Raw genomic sequence first — 9,557 nt, forward strand, 5'->3', positions numbered from 1 at the left:
CTCTGATCCCAGAATCTGACCCAGGACACTGACCCCAGACTCTGATCCCAGACACTGACCCAAGACACTGAACCCAGGCTCTGATCCCAGACTCTGATCCCGGACACTGACCCCAGACTCTGATCCCAGAATCTGACCCAAGACTCTGACCCCTGACTCTAATCACTGACAGTGACCCAAGACTCTGACCCCAGACTCTGATCCCGGACACTGACCCCAGACTCTGATCCCAGACTCTGACCCAAGATACTGACCCAAGACACTGATCCTAGACTCTGCTTCCAGACACTGATCCCGGACCCTGACCCCAGACTCTGATCCCAGACTCTGACCCAAGACTCTGACCCCTGACTCTGATCCCAGACACTGACCCCAGACTCTGATTCCAGACTCTGACCCAGGACACTGACATCAGACTGATTCCAGACTCTGATCCCAGAGTCTGTTCCCAGATACTGATCCCAGACACTGATCCCTTACTCTGATCCTAGACACAGACCCAAGACACTGACGCTGGACTCCGATCCCAAGCACTGACACAAGACACTGACTCCAGACTCTGATGCCATACACTGACCCAAGACCCTCACTCCAGACTCTGATCCCAGACACTGACCACAGACTTTGATACCAGGCACTGACCCAGACTCGAATCCCAGACAGTGACCACAAACTCTGATCCCAGAAAATGAAGTCAGACTGATCCCAGACTCTGATCCCAGATACTGATCCCAGACACTGACCCCATACCCTGATCCTAGACGCTGACCAAAGACACTGACGCCGGACTCTGATCCCAGGCACTGAACTCAGACTGATCCCAGACTCTGACCCCAGACTCTGATCCCAGATACTGATCCCGGACACTGACCACAGACTCTGATCCCAGAATCTGACCCAAGACTCTGACCCCTGACTCTGATCACTGACAGTGACCCCAGACTCTGACCCCAGACTCTGATCCTGGACACTGACCCCAGACTCTGATCCCAGACTCTGACCCAGGACACTGACCCCAGACTCTGATCCCAGACACTGACCCAAGACACTGAACCCAGACTCTGACCCCAGACGCTGATCCCGGACACTGACCCCAGACTTTATTCCCAGACTCTGACCCAAGACACTGACCCATGACACTGACCAGAGACTCTGATCCCAGACACTGATACCAGAATCTTATCCCAGACACTAACTCCAGACTCCGATCCCAAGACACTGACTCCAAATTCTGATACCAGACACTCACCCAAGACACTGAACTTAGACTCTGCTCCCAGACACTGATCCCAGACACTGACCCCAGACTCTGATCCCAGACTCTGACCCAAGACTCTGACCCCTGACTCTGATCCCAGACACTGATGCCAGACTCTGATCCCAGACTCTGACCCAGGACACTGACCCCAGACTCTGATCCCAGACACCGACCCAGGACACTGAACGCAGACTCTAACCCCTGACTCTGATCCCAGACACTGACCCGAAACTCTGATCCCAGACTCTGACCCAGGACACTGACCCCAGACTCTGATCCCAGACACTGACCCAAGACACTGAACCCAGACTCTGACCCCAGACTCTGATCCCGGACACTGACCCCAGACTATGATCCCAGAATCTGTCCCAAGACACTGACCCATGACATTGACCACAGACTTTGATCCCAGACACTGACCCCAGAACTCTGATCCCAGGCACTGACCCCAGACTCTAATCCCAGACACTGATCCCAGACTCTGATCCGAGACTCTGATCCCAGATACTGATCCCAGTGACTGATCCCTTACTCTGATCCTAGACACAGACCCAAGACACTGACGCTGGACTCCGATCTCAGACAGTGACCCAAGACACTGACTCCAGACTCCGACGCCATAAACTGACCCAAGACACTCACCTCCAGCCTCTGATCCCAATCACTGAACCAAGACACTGAACCCAGACTCTGATCACAGACACTGATCCAAGACACTGACCCCAGACACTGATCCCAGAATCTGACCCAAGACTCTGATCCTAGACACTGAACAAAGACACAGACGCCGGACTCTGATCCCAGGCACTGAACTCAGACTGATCCCAGACTCTGACCCCAGACTCTGATCCCAGATACTGATCCCGGACACTGACCCCAGACTCTGATCCCAGAATCTGACCCAAGACTCTGATCCCAAACACTGACCCAAGACACTGAACCCAGACTCTGACCCCAGACTCTGATCCCGGACACTGACCCCAGACTATGATCCCAGGCACTGTCCCCAGACTCTAATCCCAGACACTGATCCCAGACTCTGATCCCAAATACTGATCCCAGTGACTGACCCCTTACTCCGATCCTAGACACAGACCCAAGACACTGACTCCAGACTCTGACGCCATAAACTGACCCAAGACACTCACCCCCAGCCTCTGATCCCAGTCACTGAACCAAGACACTGAACCCAGACTCTGATCACAGACACTGATCCAAGACACTGATCCCAGACACTGATCCAAGACACTGACCCCAGACACTGATCCCAGACACTGACCCAAGACACTGACTCCAGACTCTGACGCCATAAACTGACCCAAGACACTCACCCCCAGCCTCTGATCCCAGTCACTGAACCAAGACACTGAACCCAGACTCTGACCACAGACACTGATCCAAGACACTGACCCCAGACACTGATCCCAGACACTGACCCAAGACACTGAACACAGACTCTGACCCCAGACGCTGAACCCGGACACTGACCCCAGACTATGATCCCAGACTCTGACCCAAGACACTGACCCATGACACTGACCACAGACTCTGATCCCAGACACTGACCCCAGAACTCTGATCCCAGGCACTGACCGCCGTCTCTAATCCCAGACACTGACCCCAGACTCTGATCCCAGACACTGACATCAGACAGATCCCAGACTCTGATCCCAGTGTCCGATCCCTGATACTGATCCCAGTGACTGACCCCTTACTCTGATCCTAGACACTGACCCAAGACACTGACGCTGGACTCCGATCCCAGACACTGACCCAAGACACTGACTCCAGACTCTGATGCCATAAACTGACCCAAGACACTCACCCCAGACTCTGATCCCAGACACTGACCCAAGACACTGACCCCAGACTCTGATCACAGACACGGATCCAAGACACTGACTCCAGACTCCGATCCCAGACTCTGACCCCAGACTCTGAACCAAGACTCTGAACCCTGACTCTGATCCCAGACACTGACCCGAGACTCTGATCCCAGACTCTGACCCAGGACACTGACCCCAGACTCTGATCCCAGACCCTGACCCAAGACACTGAACCCAGACTCTGATCCCAGACTCTGATCCCGGACACTGACCCCAGACTATGATCCCAGACTTTGACCCAAGACACAGACCAAAGACACTCACTCCAGACTCTGATCCCAGGCATTGACCCCAGACTTTGATACCAGGCTCTGACCCCAGACTCGAATCCCAGACAGTGACCCCAATCTCTGATCCCAGACACTGAACTCAGACTGATCCCAGACTCTGACCCCAGACTCTGATCCCAGACTCTGACCCAGGACACTGACCCCAGACTCTGATCCCAGACACTGACCCAAGACACTGAACCCAGACTCTGACCCCAGACGCTGATCCCGGACACTGACCGCAGACTTTATTCCCAGACTCTGACCGAAGACACTGACCCATGACACTGACCACAGACTCTGATCCCAGACACTGACCCCAGAACTCTGATCCCAGGCACTGACCGCAGTCTCTAATCCCAGACTGACCCCAGACTCTGATCCCAGACACTGACATCAGACAGATCCCAGACTCTGATCCCAGAGTCTGATCCCAGATACTGATCCCAGTGACTGACCCCTTACTCTGATCCTAGACACTGACCCAAGACACTCACCCCAGACTCTGATCACAGACACTGATCCAAGACACTGACTCCAGACTCTGATCCCAGACACTGACCACAGACTTTGATACCAGGCACTGACCCAGACTCGAATCCCAGACAGTGACCACAAACTCTGATCCCAGAAAATAAAGTCAGACTGATCCCAGACTCTGATCCCAGATACTGATCCCAGACACTGACCCCATACCCTCATCCTAGACGCTGACCAAAGACACTGACGCCGGACTCTGATCCCAGGCACTGAACTCAGACTGATCCCAGACTCTGACCCCAGACTCTGATCCCAGATACTGATCCCGGACACTGACCACAGACTCTGATCCCAGAATCTGACCCAAGACTCTGACCCCTGACTCTGATCACTGACAGTGACCCCAGACTCTGACCCCAGACTCTGATCCTGGACACTGACCCCAGACTCTGATCCCAGACTCTGACCCAGGACACTGACCCCAGACTCTGATCCCAGACACTGACCCAAGACACTGAACCCAGACTCTGACCCCAGACGCTGATCCCGGACTCTGACCCCAGACTTTATTCCCAGACTCTGACCCAAGACACTGACCCATGAAACTGACCAGAGACTCTGATCCCAGACACTGATACCAGAATCTTATCCCAGACACTAACTCCAGACTCCGATCCCAAGACACTGACTCCAAATTCTGATACCAGACACTCACCCAAGACACTGAACTTAGACTCTGCTCCCAGACACTGATCCCAGACACTGACCCCAGACTCTGATCCCAGACTCTGACCCAATACTCTGACCCCTGACTCTGATCCCAGACACTGATGCCAGACTCTGATCCCAAACTCTGACCCAGGACACTGACCCCAGACTCTGATCCCAGACACCGACCCAGGACACTGAACGCAGACTCTAACCCCTGACTCTGATCCCAGACACTGACCCGAGACTCTGATCCCAGACTCTGACCCAGGACACTGACCCCAGACTCTGATCCCAGACACTGACCCAAGACACTGAACCCAGACTCTGACCCCAGACTCTGATCCCGGACACTGACCCCAGACTATGATCCCAGAATCTGTCCCAAGACACTGACCCATGATATTGACCACAGACTTTGATCCCAGACACTGACCCCAGAACTCTGATCCCAGGCACTGACCCCAGACTCTAATCCCAGACACTGATCCCAGACTCTGATCCGAGACTCTGATCCCAGATACTGATCCCAGTGACTGATCCCTTACTCTGATCCAAGACACAGACCCAAGACACTGACGCTGGACTCCGATCTCAGACAGTGACCCAAGACACTGACTCCAGACTCCGACGCCATAAACTGACCCAAGACACTCACCTCCAGCCTCTGATCCCAATCACTGAACCAAGACACTGAACCCAGACTCTGATCACAGACACTGATCCAAGACACTGACCCCAGACACTGACCCAAGACACTGAACCCAGACTCTGACCCCAGACGCTGATCCCAGACACTGACCCCAGACTATGATCCCAGACTCTGACCCCAGACTATGATACCAGGCACTGACCCCAGACTCAAATCCCAGACAGTGACCCCAAACTCTGATCCCAGACACTGCACTCAGACTGATCACAAACTCTGACCCCAGACACTGATCCTAGACACTGACCCATACTCTGATCCTAGACACTGAACAAAGACACAGACGCCGGACTCTGATCCCAGGCACTGAACTCAGACTGATCCCAGACTCTGACCCCAGACTCTGATCCCAGATACTGATCCCGACCCCAGACTCTGATCCCAGAATCTGACCCAAGACTCTGACCCCTGACTCTGATCCCAAACACTGACCCCAGACTCTGATCCCAGACACTGACCCAAGACACTGAACCCAGACTCTGACCCCAGACTCTGATCCCGGACACTGACCCCAGACTATGATCCCAGGCACTGTCCCCAGACTCTAATCCCAGACACTGATCCCAGACTCTGATCCCAAATACTGATCCCAGTGACTGACCCCTTACTCCGATCCTAGACACAGACCCAAGACACTGACTCCAGACTCTGACGCCATAAACTGACCCAAGACACTCACCCCCAGCCTCTGATCCCAGTCACTGAACCAAGACACTGAACCCAGACTCTGATCACAGACACTGATCCAAGACACTGATCCCAGACACTGATCCCAGACACTGATCCAAGACACTGACCCCAGACACTGATCCCAGACACTGACCCAAGACACTGACTCCAGACTCTGACGCCATAAACTGACCCAAGACACTCACCCCCAGCCTCTGATCCCAGTCACTGAACCAAGACACTGAACCCAGACTCTGACCACAGACACTGATCCAAGACACTGACCCCAGACACTGATCCCAGACACTGACCCAAGACACTGAACACAGACTCTGACCCCAGACGCTGAACCCGGACACTGACCCCAGACTATGATCCCAGACTCTGACCCAAGACACTGACCCATGACACTGACCACAGACTCTGATCCCAGACACTGACCCCAGAACTCTGATCCCAGGCACTGACCGCCGTCTCTAATCCCAGACACTGACCCCAGACTCTGATCCCAGACACTGACATCAGACAGATCCCAGACTCTGATCCCAGTGTCCGATCCCTGATACTGATCCCAGTGACTGACCCCTTACTCTGATCCTAGACACTGACCCAAGACACTGACGCTGGACTCCGATCCCAGACACTGACCCAAGACACTGACTCCAGACTCTGATGCCATAAACTGACCCAAGACACTCACCCCAGACTCTGATCCCAGACACTGACCCAAGACACTGACCCCAGACTCTGATCACAGACACGGATCCAAGACACTGACTCCAGACTCCGATCCCAGACTCTGACCCCAGACTCTGAACCAAGACTCTGAACCCTGACTCTGATCCCAGACACTGACCCGAGACTCTGATCCCAGACTCTGACCCAGGACACTGACCCCAGACTCTGATCCCAGACCCTGACCCAAGACACTGAACCCAGACTCTGATCCCAGACTCTGATCCCGGACACTGACCCCAGACTATGATCCCAGACTTTGACCCAAGACACAGACCAAAGACACTCACTCCAGACTCTGATCCCAGGCATTGACCCCAGACTTTGATCCCAGGCTCTGACCCCAGACTCGAATCCCAGACAGTGACCCCAATCTCTGATCCCAGACACTGAACTCAGACTGATCCCAGACTCTGACCCCAGACCCTGATCCCAGATACTGATCCCAGACACTGACCCCAGACTCTGATCCCAGACTCTGACCCAGGACACTGACCCCAGACTCTGACCCCAGACGCTGATCCCGGACACTGACCGCAGACTTTATTCCCAGACTCTGACCGAAGACACTGACCCATGACACTGACCACAGACTCTGATCCCAGACACTGACCCCAGAACTCTGATCCCAGGCACTGACCGCAGTCTCTAATCCCAGACTGACCCCAGACTCTGATCCCAGACACTGACATCAGACAGATCCCAGACTCTGATCCCAGAGTCTGATCCCAGATACTGATCCCAGTGACTGACCCCTTACTCTGATCCTAGACACTGACCCAAGACACTGACCCCAGACTCTGATCACAGACACTGATCCAAGACACTGACTCCAGACTCTGATCCCAGACACTGACCACAGACTTTGATACCAGGCACTGACCCAGACTCGAATCCCAGACAGTGACCACAAACTCTGATCCCAGAAAATGAAGTCAGACTGATCCCAGACTCTGATCCCAGATACTGATCCCAGACATTGACCCCATACCCTGATCCTAGACGCTGACCAAAGACACAAAGACACTGACGCCGGACTCTGATCCCAGGCACTGAACTCAGACTGATCCCAGACTCTGACCCCAGACTCTGATCCCAGATACTGATCCCGGACACTGACCACAGACTCTGATCCCAGAATCTGACCCAAGACTCTGACCCCTGACTCTGATCACTGACAGTGACCCCAGACTCTGACCCCAGACTCTGATCCTGGACACTGACCCCAGACTCTGATCCCAGACTCTGACCCAGGACACTGACCCCAGACTCTGATCCCAGACACTGACCCAAGACACTGAACACAGACTCTGACCCCAGACGCTGATCCCGGACACTGACCCCAGACTTTATTCCAAGACTCTGACCCAAGACACTGACCCATGACACTGACCAGAGACTCTGATCCCAGACACTGATACCAGAATCTTATCCCAGACACTGACTCCAGACTCCGATCCCAAGACACTGACTCCAAATTCTGATACCAGACACTCACCCAAGACACTGAACTTAGACTCTGCTCCCAGACACTGATCCCAGACACTGACCCCAGACTCTGATCCCAGACTCTGACCCAAGACTCTGACCCCTGACTCTGATCCCAGACACTGATGCCAGACTCTGATCCCAGACTCTGACCCAGGACACTGACCCCAGACTCTGATCCCAGACACCGACCCAGGACACTGAACGCAGACTCTAACCCCTGACTCTGATCCCAGACACTGACCCGAGACTCTGATCCCAGACTCTGACCCAGGACACTGACCCCAGACTCTGATCCCAGACACTGACCCAAGACACTGAACCCAGACTCTGACCCCAGACTCTGATCCCGGACACTGACCCCAGACTATGATCCCAGAATCTGTCCCAAGACACTGACCCATGACATTGACCACAGATTTTGATCCCAGACACTGACCCCAGAACTCTGATCCCAGGCACTGACCCCAGACTCTAATCCCAGACACTGATCCCAGACTCTGATCCGAGACTCTGATCCCAGATACTGATCCCAGTGACTGACCCCTTACTCTGATCCTAGACACGGACCCAAGACACTGACGCTGGACTCCGATCTCAGACAGTGACCCAAGACACTGACTCCAGACTCCGACGCCATAAACTGACCCAAGACACTCACCTCCAGCCTCTGATCCCAATCACTGAACCAAGACACTGAACCCAGACTCTGATCACAGACACTGATCCAAGACACTGACCCCAGACACTGATCCCAGACACTGACCCAAGACACTGAACCCAGACTCTGACCCCAGACGCTGATCCCAGACACTGACCCCAGACTATGATCCCAGACTCTGAACCCAGACTATGATACCAGGCACTGACCCCAGACTCAAATCCCAGACAGTGACCCCAAACTCTGATCCCAGACACTGCACTCAGACTGATCACAAACTCTGACCCCAGACTCTGATCCCAGATACTGATCCTAGACACTGACCCATACTCTGATCCTAGACACTGAACAAAGACACAGACGCCGGACTCTGATCCCAGGCACTGAATCAGACTGATCCCAGACTCTGACCCCAGACTCTGATCCCAGATACTGATCCCGGACACTGACCCCAGACTCTGATCCCAGAATCTGACCCAAGACTCTGACCCCTGACTCTGATCCCAAACACTGACCCCAGACTCTGATCCCAGACACTGACCCAAGACACTGAACCCAGACTCTGACCCCAGACTCTGATCCCGGACACTGACCCCAGACTATGATCCCAGGCACTGTCCCCAGACTCTAATCCCAGACACTGATCCCAGACTCTGATCCCAGACTCTGATCCCAAATACTGATCCCAGTGACT

The sequence above is a fragment of the Mobula birostris genome, chromosome 9 (genome assembly GCF_030028105.1).
Source record: "Mobula birostris isolate sMobBir1 chromosome 9, sMobBir1.hap1, whole genome shotgun sequence".
Lineage (NCBI taxonomy): Eukaryota > Metazoa > Chordata > Chondrichthyes > Myliobatiformes > Myliobatidae > Mobula > Mobula birostris.